We start from the raw sequence: 21,799 nt of genomic DNA, 5'->3' as shown, positions 1-21,799 counted from the left end.
TTCCCAAGAGGATTTACATGGCGTATCCTTTCCCCTCTGATGACAGGGAAAAATGGGAGTCGTCTCCAAATGTTGACAAAGCTCTATCTCGTTTGTCTAAGAAGGTGGCGCTTCTGTCTCCGGACACGGCAGCTCTCAAGGATCCAGCGGATCGCAAGCTGGAGACGTCTCTGAAGTCCATTTTCGCTAATACAGGCGCATTGCTCAGACCTGCAGTGGCGTCAGTGTGGGTGAGTAGTGCTATTGCTAAATGGGCTGAGAATTTAGCTGCTGATATGAATACCCTTGATAAGGCTAATGTTCTTCTGACTCTTGGTTATATCAAGGACGCTGCAGATTACCTGAAGGATGCGGCGAGGGATGTTTGTCTCTTGGGATCAAGAGCCAATGCCATGTCAATATCGGCAAGGAGGGCGTTGTGGATCCATCAATAGAATGCTGATGCCGGCTCCAAGAGAGCTATGGAAGCTTTACCCTTCAAAGGTAATGTCTTGTTCGGGGACAGCTTGGTGGACCTGGTCTCTACCGCGACGGCGGGTAAGTCCTCTTTTCTTCCCTATGTTCCCACACAGCACAAAAAGGCACCACATCAGCAGATGCAGTCCTTTCGTCCTAATAAATACAGGCATGGAAAGGGTTTGTCCTTCCTCGCTTCAAAGGGTAAAGGAAGGGGTAGGAAGTCGCCTGCCGTGTCGGGCACCCAGGACCAAAAGTCCTCCCCTGCCTCTACCAAGTCCACCGCATGACGTTGGGGCTTTCCTGGGGGAGTCCGGACCGGTGGGGGGCCGTCTCCGAGTCTTCAGTCAGGTCTGGATTCATTCAGGCCTCGATCCTTGGGTCCTAGAGATTGTATCTCAGGGATACAAGCTGGAGTTTCGGGAGGTTTTTCATTTCGCCCTTACCAGCTCCAGACAGGGAGCTGGTGTTGGCAGCGATACAAAAATTGTGTCAACAGAAGGTCATTGTTCCAGTTCCCCCATCACAACGGGGGGAGGGGTTCTACTCGAGCCTATTTGTGGTGCCGAAACCGGACGGTTCGGTTCGGTCAGACCGATTCTGAATCTAAAATCCCTCAATCCATACTTGAAAGTTTTCAAGTTCAAGATGGAATCTCTTCGAGCTGTGATTTCCAGCCTAGAAGGGGGGGATTGTATGGCGTCAGTCGACATAAAGGATGCCTACTTACACGTCCCGATATTTCCTTCGCATCAGGCCTTCCTCAGGTTTGCGATACAGGACTCTCATTACCAGTTTCAGACGTTGCCGTTTGGCCTTTCCATGGCCCCGAGGGTTTTCACCAAGGTCATGGCAGAAATGATGGTTCTCCTTCGCAAGCAAGGGGTTTCAATTATCCCGTACTTGGACGATCTCCTGATAAAGGCGAGGTCTAAGGAAAGGTTGCTAAGGAGTGTAGATTTGGTGCTGTCGGTGCTTCGACAGCACGGTTGGGTGCTAAATTTACCAAAATCTCAGTTGATTCCAACCACCCGGCTGTCATTTCTGGGCATGATTCTGGACACAGAGTTACAGAGAGTTTTTCTTCCACAAGAAAAGGCTCTAGAACTGCAGTTGTTGGTCAGGGAACTTCTGAGGCAGAAGACTGTGTCCATCCATCACTGTACGCGCGTTCTGGGGAAGATGGTGGCGGCGTACGAAGCCATTCCGTTCGGCAGGTTTCATGCCCGGGTGTTTCAGTGGGACTTGCTGAGCAAATGGTCCGGGTCTCACCTGCACATGCACCGGAAGATAAGTCTATCTCCCAGAGCCAGAATTTCCCTCCTGTGGTGGCTACAAGGGTCTCACCTCCTAGAGGGACGCCGGTTCGGTATCCTGGATTGGGTACTTATGACGACAGATGCGAGTCTCCAGGGCTGGGGTGCAGTCACCCAAGGCAGGAACTTCCAGGGGAGATGGTCGTTCCAGGAAGTGGGTCTCCACATAAATGTTCTCGATTTAAAAGCCATTTACAACGGCCTGCTACAGGCAAGAAGCCTTCTTCAGGGTCGACCTGTCCTAGTACAGTCAGACAACATCACAGCGGTGGCACATATCAACCGTCAAGGCGGCACAAGAATCCTTCGCTGGGCGGAACAACACCTGAGCACCCTGTCAGCAGTCTTCCTTCCGGGAGTAGACAACTGGGAAGCAAACTTCCTCAGCAGACACGATCTCCATCCGGGAGAGTGGGCTCTTCATCAAGAGGTGTTTGCAGAAGTGACAAAGCGTTGGGGACTCCCTCTGATAGACATGATGGCGTCTCGTCTCAACAAGAAGCTTCCGAGGTATTGTTCCAGGTCAAGGGACCCCCAAGCCAGTGCGGTGGATGCCCTGGTGTCTCCGTGGGTGTTCAAGTCGGTGTATGTGTTCCCTCCACTTCCTCTCATTCCAAAGGTACTGGGGATCATTCGGCGAGCAAGGGTTCAGGCGATTCTCGTAGTTCCAGATTGGCCAAGAAGGGCCTGGTATCCGGATCTTCAGGAATTACTAGTGGAAGATCCTTGGCCGCTTCCTCTAAGAGAGGACCTGTTGTTGCAGGGTCCATGCGTGTTTCCAGACTTACCGCGGCTGTGTTTGACGGCATGGAAGTTGAGCGCCAGATCTTAGTTCGTAAAGGTATTCTAGGAGAGGTCATACCTACTCTCCTCAAGGCTAGGAAGGAGGTTACGGCGAAGCATTATCACCGTATTTGGAAGAAGTATGATTCCTGGTGTGAGTTTAAGAGGGCTCCTGCGGAAGAATTTAATTTGGGGCGTTTTCTCCACTTTTTGCAGGCTGGTGTGGATGCAGGCCTGAAGTTGGGCTCCATCAAGGTGCAGATTTCGGCATTGTCTATTTTCTTTCAAAGAGAATTGGCTGCCCTCCCAGAGGTTCAGACGTTTGTGAAAGGAGTTTTGCATATCAGTCCTCCGTTTGTGCCTCCTGTGGCCCCATGGGATCTGGACGTGGTCTTACAGTTTCTCATGTCTTCCTGGTTTGAGCCTTTGCGTAAGGTTGAGTTGAAGTTTCTCACCTGGAAGGTAGCCATGTTGTTGGCGCTGGCTTCTGCCAGGCGGGTGTCTGAGTTGGCGGCCTTATCTCATAAGAGCCCGTACTTGATCTTTCATTCGGATAGGGCAGAATTGAGGACTCGTCAACAATTTTTACCAAAGGTGGTCTCCTCGTTTCACATTAACCAACCTATTATGGTACCGGTGACTAGGGATATTGTAGCAGTTCCAAGGTCTCTGGATGTAGTGAGGGCTTTGAAGATCTACGTCGCTCGTACGGCTGTTGCCAGGAAAACTGAGGCGCTGTTTGTCCTGTACGCTTCCAACAAGATTGGTCATCCTGCTTCAAAACAGACTATTGCACGCTGGATTTGTAGTACGATTCAGCAGGCTCATTCTTCGGCCGGATTACCGGTGCCGAAGTCGGTGAAAGCCCATTCTACCAGGAAGATGGGCTCGTCTTGGGCGGCTGCCCGGGGCGTCTCGGCTTTACAGCTCTGCCGAGCGGCTACCTGGTCGGGTTCAAACACTTTTGCCAAGTTCTATAAGTTTGAACCCTGGCTGATGTGGACCTTGCATTTGCTCAGTCGGTGCTGCAGAGTTGTCCGCACTCTCCCGCCCGGTCTAGAGCTTTGGTATAAACCCCATGGTCCTTTTGGAGTCCCCAGCATCCTCTAGGATGTAAGAGAAAATAGGATTTTGGTACACTACCGGTAAATCCTTTTCTCCTAGTCCGTAGAGGAAGCTGGGCACCCGTCCCAGTGCGGACTGTTTCTTGCAGTGTTCTCTTGTGGGTTCACTTAGTTTATACACGGGTTGTGTATTTCTGTTTTCAGCTTGTTGCTGTAGTTTTTTCATACTGTTATCTGGTTTCCTGTTACTCCGGTTGTACGGTATGGTTGTGGTGTGGGCTGGTATGTTTGTAGCCCTTAGTTTACACAAAAATCCTTTCCTCGAAATGTCCGTCTCTCCTGGGCACAGTTCCTATAACTGAGGTCTGGAGGAGGGGCATAGGGGGAGGAGCCAGTTCACACCCAGTCTTAAGTCTTTTCAGTGTGCCCAAGCTCCTGCGGATCCCGTCTATACCCCATGGTCCTTTTGGAGTCCCCAGCATCCTCTACGGACTAGGAGAAAAGGATTTACCGGTAAGTACCAAAATCCTATTATTTATATCTGTTAATCGGCCCCGCACTATGCTATGTGTGGTCTTCACTGCAGCCCAGGGGCAGGAGCCACCAATGGTGGCATCTTACTAGCATTATTAATTAATAACTTTGGAATAAAGCATCATGAAAGTATTTTGTACAAGATACACATTTTAAAAACAAATAATATATACTGTATGTAGGTAAAAATAACCCCCCCCCCCCCCCCCCCCACACACACACACACACACACACACACACACACACACACACACACACACACACACACACACACACACACACACATACATTGCATTAAAAAAGTAATAGATGAAACCATCTACTTGTTTGGTGAGAGTGTATCCTCTTTTAAACCCTGACTTTGTTGTATTTTAATGCCTGCCTTGACTTGTAGGAGCTGCTCCCCAGAGGTCCAGGTGTATGTTCACCAGCGTATTGCAGTAAGTTACAGGGCTGATTGATAGGGGAATTCGAGGGCCATGAACTGTTCACCAATAGTTACTTGAGGGTTTGCCAAATAGATAAAGATTGCTCCAGTATCATTTCCTTCATAGAGTATTGCAGTATTCAGGCTTTCTTTTCAGCTTTTCAGGGGGGTTTTCAGATGATGGGCCGGATGTAATAACACCCAAGTTCAGCAGCCATACTGGATGCCGGCTGAACTCAGACTTTTAAAAGGGCAATCACTTAAAAGGTAAAACCATGCCTTGTAAGTGATCGTCCATTTAAAAAAACATCACAGTTCGGCCGGCATTCCGCATCGCTGCCGAACTCGGGCATCATTACATCCGGCCCCATGTATCTAAAGAGCAGCGTTTTCCAGCACGCTGACTCTTTAGACTTGAAGAGGAAATGTTGGCATGCAACATTTTTCATAATACCTTTGTAACAGTTGACAGCAGAGCAAAAAAGAGCAAGTTGCATCTAAGCAAACCCATGTTGTACTGCAAGTGGGGCAGCTTTAAAATATGCAAAGAGATGAAGGGACATAATGAATTGCAGTGCCTGGAGCCAGGGCCGTCTTAACAGCAGTGTAGGCCCCTGGGCAAAGCAGTTCACTGGGGCCCCTACTCATCCTCTAGCAGTAGGGGTAAGGGGTGATATCAGTGGCAGCTTTGATGTCCTGCAGGCGATAGGGGGTGTTCTATTTTCCGCTCAGCATGTAGGAACTGGAGCAGTAATTTCTGCTAATTACTCCTTTACTGCACAGATGATGGGAGATGGGGCAGGAAGGAGAACACTAAACGGTAGAAGGGGGCATTGGGCTGAATGAAGGGGCCACAGTACATGACTTCCAGGGTGGTAAGGGGTGTTTAATACGTAGGGGAGGGGTGGATAGTGGAGTGGGTTTAATATTCATCGTTTTTTTGGTGGGATAACAAAACTAGAGAGTCCCACCTTTCAGGCGGTACTGGGGACCTGGGGATCAGAGTTCAGGAGCCAGAGCAATCCACCAACAAAAATATAAAACTGCATATTAAGCGTGTGGAGCTGGAGCAGGGAACAGCTGCTTCAAGGCTGATGTCTCTGGTTCTGGGCATAGTAGAGACAAGCTGCCAGTGTCCACCAAAAGGGGAGAGTCCCAGCTTTTGGAGTATACCCTCAGAACAACTCTAAGTCAGACAGAACCCGAAATATCTGTCTGGTAAGAGCAATTAACAGGCTCGAATGGGGACCACTGCTTTGAAGTAAGATATCTCCGGTTTCCCAGGACCGATTTTCAGAAATCTGGTACCCCTGGAAAGAGGGGACCCTCAGCTATCAGCCTAGGGCCCTTATACTCCTGGGGCATTATTTGGGCAAGTGCCAATTGAGACCATATGAAAAGACGGCCCTGCCTGGAGCTATTCAAATGCAGCCCGCGCTAAGCCTGCAGGCTGCACTTACTGCAGGTTTCTCTGCTCACACCCTCCTGAAGTGCGAACAGAAACCTGGGTTAAGTAGGGCATTTTCCCCTTACTGCAGCCACCGTTTTGGGGGTTCTAACTTGGAACCTATATGTTAACATGTGTTAGGCGTTGTTTTACTGCGGGGGGGAAATGGGTTTAAAATTGAATTGCTAAGGGAGTTACAGCTCAAGGCAATCCTACTGTGGTAAGCCCTGTGGCTATGCCCCAAACAGTGGCGGATTTAGAGGGGGGCGATCAGGGCGATCGCCCCACGTAAAACACACAGTCCCCAGCCCCGCCCACTTGCTGTTGCTGCCGGCAGCAGAGGTCGAGCCAAGGAGAGCTGCTGGCACCGCCCGGGAACTAGCCGCGACGGTCACGTTCAGCCAGGCTTAGAGACACTTAATATCATGCAGACGTGGGCAGTCAGAAGCAGAGTAGTCCCGGCCCTCCTCTATGTGGGAGGCGGTCACTGTCGCCGCTGCCAGAAGCAGGTGGGATCACTCTATAACTGAGATCTACAATACGGTCATGCCCACTGAGAGCACTGACTGATCACAGCATAGAACGTGCAGTAGATCCGCCTCCATGCAGTGCTTGCTGGGAAGCGGTTTGAATCCGTGGCGGTTCGGGGCCACACCGTCGCATTCTTACCCTCTGTAGCAGTGTATGAACAATCACCGCTGCCCCCACACCGTGACCCGTCCCTGCCACGCTCAGCATGGAATCGGCGGAAAGGCAGCAGCGTGGGTCGCTTGACGCCAGTATTCTGTCCCATGCGCAGGAGGACCCGGAGCTGGCACAGAAATATGAGAAGTCGGTGAGACAGGGTACATATGTGTGTGTGTGGGGGGTACGTGTGTATGACTGGGTACATGTGTGTTTGTATGTGCCACTTAGCTGTGTGTTTTCTTTCTTGGCTCTACTTTATAAATGGAATATTGGGGGATCTCAACGTTCCCTCTGCCCCCAAACATCCCCTGCGTGTGTTCCGTGTAGCTTTGGTTGTATGTGATGAGTTGCTGCTTGGTGCTCTACAGTGTTTGGAATAGAGGCCAGGTTAACGTTATTAGTCACGCTGCAGCTCTTACTCGGACCGGACCTGTCCCTTCTTATCATGTACTGCTAGACCACAATATACTAAAACTATTATATACTTAGATTATCTAAGTATTTAATAGTTTTAGTATAATATGGTATAGCAGTACAGTACAGCAGTGCAGTTAAGGTGCTGTAGTCATATAAACGTTACAAAGAAATCATACAACATTTTTTTTCTTAATAGCATGTATATAGACCCAGAACCATGGGGATATCTAAGTTAGTTAGCACCTTAGCTGCACAGTGCTGAGACTGGTAATACAGATGTGCAGTTACTTATCTGCAGCTACTGCACTGATTGTGACCTAGCATAGAAACATTCATTCACTGATGGTTCCAGGACAACATTTTTCTGCTAAAGATCACGTTGGCATGTATTAACAATCGGTCTTAACTCAGAGGGTCAGTTTGTTCTGAAGTTGTGGGCGGATTACGCGGAGAGGGGAGGATTCGGGACTGGAGATGGGAAGAGTCAGGACTAAACCGTAATCTGACCCCCCTAAAAAAAAAAGTCTAGATCCGCCACTGGCCCCAAAAATTTGAGAGGGGCATGTCCAAACTCAAATCTAAATTGTAGTGTAAAAAAAACATCTGTCCAGCATTTGTGCGCTACATGCAAAAGCAGCCAGTAAAGAAACACTATAATGTACATCATGGGAACTACTTCAGTTATAGACTTCGGAAGAGTATTATTTCAAATTGTACTAAGAGCATGAGGATCTTAGAGGCCAAGTTTGATAAACTACTGTATGAGAGGTGTGGACCTACCATGACAAGGTGAATGCATGCAATTGTATATCCACACTAATAAATCAGCCACCAAACAACATTATTGTAGGTAACCATACAATCACTCACAGGGTCCGACTGATCCACAGGAGTACAGGGGAAACAACCAGAGGGCCCCACTGCCTGAGGTCACTCCCTAGCCTCTAGGGATCAGGTTCCAGACTATGCACTTGAATTATACATTATACATATGTTGCATTATAGTAACATAGTCGGTGATGTTGAAAAAAAGACTAGTAGTCCATCGAGTTCAACCTGAATTATATTTCATTCCCTATTTTATTTAGGTTAAAAGGCTATATCCTCATATATCTTTTTCCTTTAGAAATTTGTCTAACCCATTTTTAAACGCATTGACTGAGTCCGCCATTACAACCTTCTCTGACAGTGTATTTCATTTTTGTATTGCTCTTACAGTGAAGAATCCCTTCCTGCGCTGAGTGCAAAATTTCCTCTCCTGAAGCCTTAGCGGGTGTCCGCGCATTTTGTGTAGAGGTCTCTTATTAAACAACTCCAATGACAGCTCCACATATTGCCCCAGAGCCGGATTAAGGGGGGTTCCTGGGGGTAAGTACCCTAGGCCCCCCTGTCTAAAAGGGCCCCCTGTCAGCCGCCACAGGTCAGATCTTCCGAGCAGCGCTCCCGGATCCTTGCGGCACTGGCAGGCAAACTCGTAGCTGCCAGCGTCGCATAGAAGACAGGACAGCTGAGCGCAGCAGGAGGCAGAGGAAGTGGCCAGCCTACTGCACTTATAGATGCTGTTCCCGTCCCTGCCGGAGCTCCGCTGGGTGCCTATGTGCGATGCGACCTGTGCCCGTCCCTGCTGCCGCCAGGCTCCCACGTGGGGTGCACCCGGTTCCTTTCCCTGCCGCCGGGCTCCCACGTGGGTTGCACCCGGTTCCTGCCGCCGCTGGAGCCACGCAGTGCGCCCACTGGTAAGCTTTATTGTTGAATTCAAATCATCAAATATGTTCCTCTCCCACCCTACACCCCCCTCTCACCCTGCATCCTCACCCACCCTGCACACCCCCCTCTCACCCTGCACACCCCTCTCTCACCCTGCGTCCCCTCTCACCCTGCGCACCCCCTTCTCATCCTGTGTCCTCTCCCAACCTGCACACCCCTCTATCACCCTGTGTCCTCTCCCACCCTGCACACTCCTCTCTCACCCTGCAACCTCACCCACCCTGCACACCCCCCTCTCACCCTGCACACCCCTCTCTCACCCTGCATCCCCTCTCACCCTGCTCACCCCCTTCTCATCCTGCGTCCTCTCCCACCCTGCACACCCCTCTATCACCCTGTGTCCTCTCCCACCCTGCACACCCCCCTCTCACCCTGAAACCTCAACCACCCTGCACACCCCCCCTCTCACCCTGCATCCTCTTTCACCCTGCACACCCCTCTCTCACCCTGCGTCACCTCTCACTCTGCACACACCCGTCTCATCCTGCACACCCCCTCTCATCCTGTGTCCTCTCCCACCCTGCACACCCTTATATCACCCTGTGTCCTCTCCCACCCTGCACAGCACAACCCCCTCTCACCCTGCGTCCTTCCCACCCTGCATAACCCCTTCTCACCCTGCGACCTCTCCCACCCTGCACACCCCCTCTCACCCTGCGTCCTCTCCCAAATTGCATACCCCCCTCTCACCCTGCGTCCTCTCCCAACCCGAACACCCCCCTCTCACCCTGCGTCCTCTCACCCTGCACACCCCCAGCTCACCTGGTGTCGCTCTCCCATACTGTGTCCCCGTCTTCCTCTTTCTCTCTCCCCAGTATGTCCTATTCACACCCTGCATCCCCCCTCTCACCTGGTGCCCCTCTCCCACTCTGCAACCCTCTCCCACCCAGAGTCCCAATCCCCAATATGTCCCTCTCCCACCCAGTGTCCCAATCCCCCACAATATGTCCCTCTCCCACCCAGCATCCCCCCCTTCCTCTGTCCCTCTCCTTATTATGTCCTCCTCCCACCCACTGCCTCATCCTCCTCAGTCCTTCCTCCACCATGTGTCCTTCCTCTCATCCAGTGCCTCTTGAGGACATGCCCCTTTTTCAGCACGCATGCCTTTGACGTGCGCACCTGTGACGTGCGCAACAGTACACCCCGGAGTGGACACTATACCCCTTTACATTTTCATACCCTCACTTCAAAATTTCCACTTCGACCGCTATATATATATACAATTTATCTGCCTGCCTCTTTATTAGGGGCCCCATTGTCTGAAGTGCCCCGGGCCCCCTATAGCCTTAATCCGGCTTTGTATTGCCCCTTTATATATTTGTAAGTATTAATCATATCTCCTCTTAGTCGTCTCATTTCTAGTGTAAACATATCTAATCTAGAAAGTCTTTCCTCATAGTTCAGCATCTCCAACCCCTTAATCAATTTGGTAGCTTGCCTCTGAACCTTTTCAAGTTATAATATGTCTGTTTTATAGTGAGGTGCCCAGAACTGTACACAATACTCAAGATGCGGCCGTACCAATGATTTGTACAGTGGCAGGATTACACTCTCATCCCTTGTCTCAATGCCCCTTTTAATGCATGCTAACACCTTATTTGCCTTTGTTGCGGCACTTTAACATTGTGTGTTGCCGCTAAATCTACTATCAATGAACACCCCCAAATCCTTTTCTAATACAGTTTCCCCTATTTTTCCCCCATTTAATTGGTAGGTTGCATGTTTATTCTTAGTCCCAAAGTGCATAACATTACATTCTTCCACATTAAACCTCATACACCATTTCATTGCCCAAACTTCCAGTTTAAGTAAATCGCTCTGAAGAGTCTCCACATCCACATCTGACTTGATTACCCTACATACTTTAGTATCGTCTGCAAAAATTGACACTGTACTTTCTAGTCCTTCTCCTAAATCATTAATAAATATATTAAACAATAGTGGCCCCAGCACAGAACCCTGCGGTATTCCACTAATTACTTTAGCCCAGGTGGAAAACATCCCATTAATCACCAGTGCAGTGTAATTGGTTAAACCGCAATTACACTGCACGATACACTGCATATATTCTGCACAATACGATACACTGCACAATACAATACACTGCATGTTACACTGCACGATACAATACACTATCATGCAGTGTTTTGTGCAGTGTATCATGCAGTGTATCATGCAGTGTATTGTATCGTGCAGTGAAATTGCAGTGTGACGTGCAGTATATAGTGCAGTGTATTGTATCGTGCAATGGAACGTGCAATGAAATCGCAGTGTAACGTGCAGTGTATCATATCGTGCAGTGTATATGCAGTGTGTCGTGCAGTATATCGTGCAGTGTAGCGTATTGTGCAGTGTAACGTCCAATGAATCGTGCAGTGTATTGTGTTGTGCAGTGTAATGTGCAGTGTATCATGTCTTGCAGTGTAATTGCAGCATATTATGCAGTATATCGTATTGTGCAGTGTGTCATGCAGTATGTCATGTTGTGCAGTGTATCGTGTACTAATTGCACTGTATCATGCAGTGTACATGCAGTGTATCGTATTGTGCAGTATAACGTGCAGTGTATCGGGCTGTGAAATTGCAGTGTAACGTGCAATATATCATGCAGCATATATGCCGTGTATCTGGCAGTGTTATGTGCAGTGCAATGTGCAGTGTATAGTTTCTTGCGGTGAAAAGTGCAGTTAATCGTCCAGTGTAATTGGTTAAACTGCAATCACACTGCACATTACAAATACACAATATGATACACTGCATGATACATTGCAAGATACAATACACTGCACAATACACTGCAATTTCAAAGCAAGACACAATGCACTGCACGTTACACTGCACGATAAGATACACTATCATGCAGTGTAACATGCAGTGTATCGTATCATACAATGTAATGTGCAGTGTTTCGTGCAGTGCAATTGCAGTGTAATGTGCAGTGTATATGCTGTGTATCATGCAGTGTGTCGTGCAGTATATCATGCAGTGAAATTGCAGTGTAACATGCAGTGTATCGTATCATGCAGTGAATATGCAGTGTGTCATGCATTGTATCATATTGTGCAGTGTATCGTGCTGTGAATTTGCAGTGTGATGTGTAGTGTATCGTATTTTCTAGTGTAATTGCAGTGTAACGTGCAGTGAACCGTGCAGTGTATCATATTGTGCAGTGTAACGTGCAGTGTATCGTGTCTTGCAGTGTAATTGCAGTGTATTATGTAGTGTATCGTATCGTACAGTGTGTCATTCAGTGTGTTGTGCAGTGTGTCATATTGTGCAGTGAATCGTGCACTATTTGCAGTGTATCGTGCAGTGTACATGCAGTGTATCGTATTGTGCAGAATGTGCAGTGTATCGGGCAGTGAAATTGCTGTGTAACATGCAGTATATCATGCAGTGTATAAGCAGTGTATCTGGCAGTGTAAAGTGCAGTGCAATGGCCCTCATTCCGAGTTGTTCGCTCGCTAGCTGCTTTTAGCAGCATTGCACACGCTAGGCCGCCGCCCTCTACGAGTGTATCTTAGCATAGCAGAATTGCGAACGAAAGATTAGCAGATTTGCGAATAGAAAATTCTTAGCAGTTTCTGAGTAGCTCCAGACTTACTCAGCCATTGCAATCAGTTCAGTCAGTTTCGTTCCTGGTTTGACGTCACAAACACACCCAGCGTTCACCCAGACCATAGTTGCCTACCCTCCCTCATTCTGCAGGAGACTCCCTGAAATAGCAGCAATCTCCCTCACTCCCCGAATAATCCACCAATCTCCCTGATTGCACCTTATCCACATTATGCAGCTGTTACATTCTTGGGGGGGGGGGAAACAAATCAGACATATATACGTTCACATGGGCTCAACAGTGCCATTTCTCTGCATTGGTTATAAGGCACAATGATCCCTATGGCTACATGCATTTTAAATAAGGTTTCTGGTGGCCACTTACAGTATATGGAACCTCTTGTAAAACACAATACACTGACAAATCCTGCAAAATATCAGTGTCTTTTCTTCAACAAGTAGATCTTACTAACTATGGGGCTCATTTACATTAGGATGTAAGTCATTTTTATGACACGCCTCTCAGATGTAGCAGTACACGTCCGCACTGATAGGTGTTACTTTCACATCTCCCTGAAATGCTTTTTCAAAAGTAGGCAAGTATGACCCAGACACTCCCCCGTTTCTTCAGACACTCCCGCGTTTTTCCCAGAAACGCCAGCGTTTTTTCGCACACTCCCATAAAACGGCCAGTTTCCGCCCAGAAACACCCACTTCCTGTCAATCACACTCCGATCACCAGAACGATGAAAAATCCTTGTTATGCCGTGAGTAAAATACCTAACTTTTGAGTAAAATAACTAAGCACATGCGCTCTGCGAACCTTTCGCATGCGCAGTAAGCGACTAATCGCAATATAGCGAAACTCGGCAACGAGCGAACAACTCGGAATGAGGGCCAATGTGCAGTGTACCATTTCGTGCAGTGAAACGTGCAATGAATCGTGAAGTGTAGTTGGTTAAACTGCAATTACACTGCACGATAAACTGCACTTACACTGCACATTGCACTGCACGACACAATACACTGCACATTGGCCCTCATTCCGAGTTGTTCGCTCGGTAATTTTCTTCGCATCGCAGCGATTTTCCGCTAATTGCGCATGCGCAATGTTCACACTGCGACTGCGCCAAGTAAATTTGCTAAGAAGTTTGGTATTTTACTCACGGCATTACGAGGTTTTTTCTTCGTTCTGGTGATCGGAGTGTGATTGACAGGAAGTGGGTGTTTCTGGGCGGAAACTGGCCGTTTTATGGGTGTGTGTGAAAAAACGCTGCAGTTTCTGGGAAAAACGCGGGAGTGGCTGGAGAAACGGGGGAGTGTCTGGGCGAACGCTGGGTGTGTTTGTGACGTCAAACCAGGAACGAAACTGACTGAACTGATCGCAGTGGCAGAGTAAGTATCGAGCTACTCAGAAACTACAAAGAAATTTCTATTCGCAATTTAGAGAATCTTTCATTCGCAATTTTGCTAAGCTAAGATTCACTACCAGGAGGCGGCGGCTTAGTGTGTGCAATGCTGCTAAAAGCAGCTTGCGAGCGAACAACTCGGAATGAGGGCCCTTGGGGGTAATTCCAAGTTGATCACAGCAGGAATTTTGTTAGCAGTTGGGCAAAACCATGGCCCTCATTCCGAGTTGTTCGCTCGGTAAAAATCTTCGCATCGCAGCGATTTTCCGCTTAATGCGCATGCGCAATGTCCGCACTGCGACTGCGCCAAGTAAATTTGCTATGCACTTAGTAATTTTACTCACGGCTTTTTCATCGGTCTGGCGATCGTAATGTGATTGACAGGAAATGGGTGTTACTGGGCGGAAACAGGCCGTTTTATGGGCGTGTGGGAAAAAACGCTACCGTTTCCGGAAAAAACGCAGGAGTGGCCGGAGAAACGGGGGAGTGTCTGGGCGAACGCTGGGTGTGTTTGTGACGTCAAACCAGGAACGACAAGCACTGAACTGATCGCAGATGCCGAGTAAGTCTGAAGCTACTCAGAAACTGCTACGAGGTGTGTAATCGCAATATTGCGATTACTTCGTTCGCAATTTTAAGATGCTAAGATTCACTCCCAGTAGGCGGCGGCTTAGCGTGAGCAACTCTGCTAAAATCGCCTTGCGAGCGAACAACTCGGAATGACCTCCCATGTGCACTGCAAGGGAGGCAGATTTAACATGTGCAGAGAGAGTTAGATTTGGGTATGGTGTGTTCAATCTGCAATCTAAATTGCAGTGTAAAAATAAAGCAGCCACTATTTACCCTGCACAGAAACAAAATAACCCACCCAAATCTAACTCTCTCTGCAAATGTTATATCTGCCTCCCCTGCAGTGCACATGGTTTTGCCCAACTGCTAAAAAAATTCCTGCTGCGATCAACTTGGAATTACCCCCTATAATCGAAACATGCAGTGTATCGTGCAGTGAAATTGCAGTGTATCATGCAGTGTAGCATATTGTGCAGTGTAATATAATCGAAACATGCAGTATATCGTGCAGTGCATCATGCAGTGAAATTGCAGTGTATCGTGCAGTGTAGCATATTGTGCAGTGTATCGTGCAGTGTAACGTGCAGTGTATCATATTGTGCAGTGTAACGGGCAGTGTATCATGCTTTGTAGTGTAATTGCAGTGTATTACGCAGTGTGTCATACAATGTGTCATATTGTGCAGTGTATCATGCACTAATTGCAGTGTATCGTGCAGTGCACATGCAGTGTATCATATTGTGCATTGTAATGTGCAGTGTAATGTGCAGTGTATCATATTCTGAAGTATAATGTGCATTGTATCAGTCAGTGAAATTGCAGTGTAACGTGCAGTATATCATGCAGTATATTGTGCAGTGTATATGCAGTGTATCTGTCAGTATAATGTGCAGCGTATCATGCAGTGTAACGTGCAGTGCATCGTACAGTGAAATTGCAGTATACAGTGCAGTGTATCATGCAGTGTATATGCAATGTATTGTGCTGTGTAATTGCAGTGTATCATATCGTGCAGTTTAACATGCAGTGCAGTGTGCAGTGTATCATATTGTGCAGTATATCGGGCAGTAAATTGCAGTGTAACATGCAGTATATCATGCAGTGTATCATGCAGTCAAACATGCAGTGAGTCATGCAGTGTAATTGGGTAAACTGCAATTACACTGCACGTTACACTGCATATACACTGCATGATATGATACACTGCACAATACAATGCACAATACGATACACTTCATGATACATAGCATGATACAATACACTGCACAATACAGTACACTGCAATTTCACTGCAAGACATGAAACACTGCATTTTACACGATACAATACACTATCATGCAGTGTTTTGTGCAGTGTATCATGCATTGTATCGTATAGTGTATCATGCAGTGTAACATGCAGTGTATCGTATCATGCAGTGTAATTTGCAGTGTAATGTGCAACATATGCAGTATATTGTGCAGTGTATACGCAGTGTATCTGTCAGTGTAAGGTGCAGCGTATCGTGCAGTGTATCATATCGTGCAGTGTAACATGCAGTGCAATGTGCAGTGTATCGTATTTTGCAGTATATCGGGCAGTAAATTGCAATGTAACATGCAGTGTATCATGCAGTAAAACATGCAGTGAATCGTGCAGTGTAATTGGGTAAACTGCAATTACACTGCACAATACACTGCACAATACGATACACTTCATGATACATTGCATGATACAATACATTACACAATACAGTACACTGCAATTTAACAGCAAGACACAAAACACTGTATGTTACACTGCACAATACAATACACTATCATGCAGTGTTTTGTGCATTGTATCATGCATTGTATCGTATAGTGTATCATGTAGTGTAACTTGCAGTGTATCGTGCAGTGTAAATTGCAGCGTATCATGCAGTATAACATGCATTGTATCGTATCATGCAGTGTAATGTGCAGTGTATTGTGCAGTGAAATTACAGTGTAATGTGCAATAGATCATGCAGTGTATCGTGCAGTGTAGTATATCATGCAGTGTAATTGCAGTGTATCGTGCAGTGTATCGTCTTGTGCAATGTATCATGCAGTGAAATTGTAGTAGAATTATAATATATCGTGCAGTGTAATTGCCTTGAAACATGCAGTGTATCAAGCAGTGAAATGTATTGTATCATATCGTGCAGTTTAACATACAGTGCAGTAAAATTGCAGTGTAATGTGCAAATTATCATGCAGTGTATTGTGCAGTGTAATATCATGGAAACATGCAGTGAAATTGCAGTGTATCGTGCAGTGTAGCATAGTGTGCAGTGTAATGTGCAGTGTATTGTATTGTGCAGTATAACGGGCAGTGTATCATGTCTTGCAGTGTAATTGCAGTGTCTTATGCAGTGTGTCATTCAGTGTGTCGTATTGTGCAGTGTATCATGCACTAATTGCAGTGTATCGTGCATTGTACCAGTCAGTGAAATTGCAGTGTAACGTGCAGTGTATCTGTCAGTGTAATGTGCAGCATATCATGCAGTGTAACATGCAGTGATATTGAAGTGTACAGTGCAGTGTATTGTGCAGTGTATATTCAGTGTATTGTGCCATGTAATTGCAGTGTAACATGCAGTGCAATGTGTAGTGTATTGTATTATGCAGTATATTGGGCAGTAAATTGCAGTATAACGTACAGTATATCATGCAGTAAATCATACAGTGAATTGTGCAGTGTAATTGGGTAAACTGCAATTACACTGCACGTTACACTGCACGATACACTGCATTTACACTGCAAGATATGATACACTGCACAATACAATGCACAATACGATACACTTCATGATATATTGCATGATACAGTACACTGCACAATACTGTACACAGCAATTTCAATGCAAGGCACGATACGATACACTATCATGGAGTGTTTTGTGCAGTGTATCATGCGCTGTATCGTGTAGTGTATTATGCAGTGTAATGTGCAGTGTGTTGTATCATGCAGTGTAACGTGCAGTGAAATTGCAGTGTGACGTGCAGTGTATAATGCAGTGTATCGTGCAGTGTATTGTATAATGCAGTGTAATGTGCAATGAGATTGCAGTGTAAAAGTGCAGTGTATCATATCGTGCAGTGTATTGTATCATGCAGTGTAACGTGCAATGAGATTGCAGTGTGTTGTGCAGTATAACGTGCAGTGTATCATGCAGTGTAATTGCAGTGTAGCGTCTAGTGAATCGTGCAGTGTTTTGTATTGTGCAGTGTAACATGCAGTGTATCATGTCTTGCAGTGTAATTGCAGTGTATTATGCAGTGTATCGTATCGTGCAGTGTGTAGTGCAGTGTGTCATATTGTGCAGTGTATCATGCACTAATTGCAGTGTATCGTGCAGTGTACATGCTGTGTATCTTATTGTGTAGTGTAATGTGCAGTGTATCGTATTGTGCAGCATAATGTGCATTGTATTAGGCAGTGAAATTACAGTATAACACGCAGTATATTGTGCAGTGTATCTGGCAGTGTAACTTGCAGTGCAATGTGCAGTGTATTGTTTCGTGCATTGAAACGTGCAATGAATCATGCAGTGTAAATGTTTATATTTTAATTACACTGCACGATAAACTGCACGTCACACTGCATATACTCTACATGTTACGATACACTGCACATTACACTGCACGATATGATACACTGCAGAATACACTGCAGTTTCACTGCAAGACACGATACACTGCATGTTATACTGCACGATACGATACACTATCATGCAGTATATTGTGCAGTGTATTGTACTGTGCAGTGTATCGTGTAGTGTATAGTGCAGTGTAATTGCAGTGTAATGTGCAGTGTATTATATCATGCAGTGTAACATGCAGTGTGTCGTGCAGTGAAATTGCCGTGTAACGTGCAATGTATTGTGCAGTGTAATTGCATTGAGACATGCAGTGTATCGTGTAGTGTATTATGCCTTGAAATTGCAGTGTAACATGCAGTGTATAGTATTGTGCAGTGTATATGCAGTGTGTTGTGCAGTGTATTGTATCTTACAGTGTATCGTGCAGTGAAATTGCAGTGTAACGTGCAGTGTAGTGTATTGTGCAGTGTAATTTCAGTGTAACATGCAGTGAATCGTACAGTGTATCACATTGTGCAGTTTAACGGGCAGTGTATTCTGTATTTCAGTGTAATTGCAGTGTATTATGCAGTGTGTCATGCACTGTGTCGTATTGTGCAGTGTATTGTGCACTAATTGCAGTGTATCCTGCAGTGTACCGAATTGTGCAGTGTAACATGCAGTGTAATGTGCAGTGTATTGTATTGTGCAGTGTATCAGGCAGTGAAATTGCAGTGTAATGTGCAGTATATCGTGCAGTGTATATGAAGTATATCTGGCAGTGTAACATGCAGTGCAGTGTGCACCATATCGAGCAGTGTAATGTGTAGTGTATCAAGCAGTGAAATTGCAGTGGACCATGCTGTGTATCGTGCAGTGTATATGCAGTGTATTGTGCTGTGTAATTGCAGTGTATCATGCAGTGTAATGTGCAGTGTTTCGTATTGGGCAGTGAAATGGCAGTGTAACATGCAGTATATCATGCAGTGTATATGGCAGTGTATTATGCAGTGAAATATGCAGTGAATCGCTGTTCCCTGTTATCAAGCCAATTACTCGCCCATTTACAAATAGTGTCTGCTATACTATGCTCCCTTAATTTGAAAATCAGCCTCCTGTGAGGTACGGTGTTGAAAGCTTTTGCAAAATCCAGATAAACCACATCTATTGCTTTACCCTGGTCGAGATTGTTGCTTACTATCTCATAGAAGCTAATCAAATTAGTTTTGCATGACCTATCTCTCACAAAACCATGATGGTTCTTATTAAAATCATGGGAGTTCTTCAAGTAGTCCTGTATGCTGTCCCTTAGTATACTTTCCAATAGTTTCCCCACTATTGATGTTAGACTTACCGGTCAATAGTTACCAGGATGAAGTTTAATACCCTTGTTAAATATTGGGACTACATCTGCTATACACCAGTCCTTTGGTACAATGCCTAATCTAAGTGACTCAGTGAAAATCAGATACAGTGGCCTTGCTATTTCAGCATTTAGCTCCATCAGAACCCTAGGATGTAGGCCATCTGGACCAGGAGATTTATTAATCTTAATTTTTTTTAAACGTTCATGGACTACCTCCTCGGATAGATAAGTATTAAGCAAATAGTATTATCAATACTATTGTTATTGTTACTCACAAATTCCACAATCTGGTCCTCTCTAGTAAACACTGATGAGAAAAATATGTTCAATATTTCAGCTTTTTCATTGTTGTCATTTATCAGGAATCTCAGTTTGCTGGTTAATGGTCCTATATACTCTTTTTTTAGCCTCTTACCATTTATGTACTTAAATAATTCTCCTTAGCGATTTGCTTTTTTGTTTTCTCTTTTAGCTGCTGTGATTTCCTTTTTGCATTTTTTGTTTCATTCCTTGTAGTACTGGAATGACTCCACCTTCCCGTCTGATTTGAAAGCTTTGAATACTTGCTTCTGTTTATCCATTTCTTCCTTAACATTTGATTTTAACCACATTGGTTTGAATTTAATACTCCTATTTTTACTGCCCATGGTGATGCACGTATGGGTATATTTGTCAAGCGTACTTTTAAAAACATCCCACATTTTGGCTGTGTTTTTTCCTGAAACAAAGTTCCCCAAACTATGTCCTTGAGTGCGTTTTTGAGCATGTTAAAATTTGCTTTTCTAAAGTTAAGAGTCTTAGTTGTACCCTTAGAGTGCTGCTTTTGAACGCTAATGTCGAATGTGATCATATTATGATCACTGTTACCCAAGGTCTCGCCTACTGCAGTATTCGATATTTTCTCCACATTGTTAGTTAGTACCAGGTCCAGTATAGTCCCTAATCTGGTTGGTTCCTCAACTATTTGTGACAAGTAATTATCCTTTAGCATATTTAAGAACCTTTTACCCCTAGCTGTATTACATAATTCGCTGGCCCAATTTATGTCCAGATAATTAAAGTCCCCAATGATTATACTGCACAGTACTATGGTGGATTTTCTGCAGTGCATTAATCTGGTAAATTATCATGCATGCAATTTATCCATAAAGGGAGCCAAACCAAACATTCTTTAATGGTTAGCGTAGCCTCTGTGTTGACTGGCCACACCCCATCTGGAGGCTGGCCCCACCCTTAAGCATTGGACCCTACCATCGCATTGCCCCAGTGGGCCATTGATGCGCCAGTCCGTCACTGTTAGAGTTTCCTTGGCTGCACAGTCAAAATTCTGAATCTAGTTTTTTTATTCAAGGTTTGATACATCTCTCCTGGAACATGAAAGAAAACACACCTGGAGGGTATACAGGACCACACCTGTGTCTTTTGGCATAATATTTTAGTAATCAATATGGAGAACAGCATACTGTCATGGTAGAGACAAGGAACCATATTAGCAGGTAAATAATCTCGGGTTTCCTCTCCCTTCTCTATGGCAACATATGTAATGGACAGATCAAATCTGTACTTTGTTTAAGGTGGGCCCCATACAGTAGCTACATTCTTGAATAATTGACAAAGTTAGTGTTGCCCTCACTCCTGTAGTAAAAGTATTACTACACTAAAGGTGTGTACACACGGTGAGAAATTTTCTTGAGATTTTGACTATATAGTCAAAATCTCAAGAAAAGTTAATGCAGATTGCAAGGTGAAAGTCACCTTGCGATCCCGATGCGCGGTCCCGCCAGGTCGGCATCGCAAGAAAAGATAGACTGTGCAGGCAAGTCAATCCCTGCTAGATCGGTGTACTATCTAGTTCATCTCACATGTCAATGACATCTCACATAAGCCAAAAACTCACATAAGCCAAAATCGTAAGCACACATAGTCCATATCTCAAGAAAAGTTAGTCAAAATCTGTGCTATCTGGGCTCTGGGGAGTTCAGGGGAAATCGCAAGTATAAATCGGGCATAGGAAGGATCTCACCGTGTGTACACACCCTAAGGGCCTAATTCAGACCTGATCGCAGCAGCAAAATTGTTCTCTAATGGGCAAAACCATGTGCACTGCAGGTGGAGCAGATATAACATATGCAGAGAGAATTACATTTGGGTGAGTTATTTTATTTCTGTGCAGGGTAAATACTGGCTGCTTTATTTTTACACTGCAATTTAGACATACTTGCAGGAGAAGCCTGGAGAGGAGACGCTGCAGGAGACTTCGGGGGCGGGCTGGGACATCATCAAGTCCCCCTCCCCCCACCAGAAAACGCAGCGATTCGTGGGTCCGCGGGAAGGGGGCGGGTCTAAAATTACACGATTTGCATCATTTTAACCCCTTCCCCACCCCACGGACCCGCGAATATGGGAGATAGTCTTTTC

General features: G+C 45.8%; 1 long non-coding RNA gene across 1 annotated transcript in view; it reads left to right on the top strand.

Annotated features, from left to right (window-relative positions):
* Positions 1-6,482: 6,482 nt before the first annotated feature.
* LOC134943490 (uncharacterized) overlaps positions 6,483-21,799 on the top strand; it is a 139,081-nt gene continuing 123,764 nt past the window's right edge. The window contains exons 1-2 of the long non-coding RNA XR_010181568.1: positions 6,483-6,862; positions 20,733-20,877. This is a non-coding gene — a long non-coding RNA (uncharacterized LOC134943490). The remainder of the gene's footprint in view (positions 6,863-20,732; positions 20,878-21,799) is intronic.

Source organism: Pseudophryne corroboree, chromosome 7, assembly GCF_028390025.1.
Source record: "Pseudophryne corroboree isolate aPseCor3 chromosome 7, aPseCor3.hap2, whole genome shotgun sequence".
Classification (NCBI taxonomy): domain Eukaryota; kingdom Metazoa; phylum Chordata; class Amphibia; order Anura; family Myobatrachidae; genus Pseudophryne; species Pseudophryne corroboree.
The sequence above is the reverse complement of the archived record's forward strand: the minus strand, read 5'-3'. Positions and strand labels throughout refer to the sequence as shown.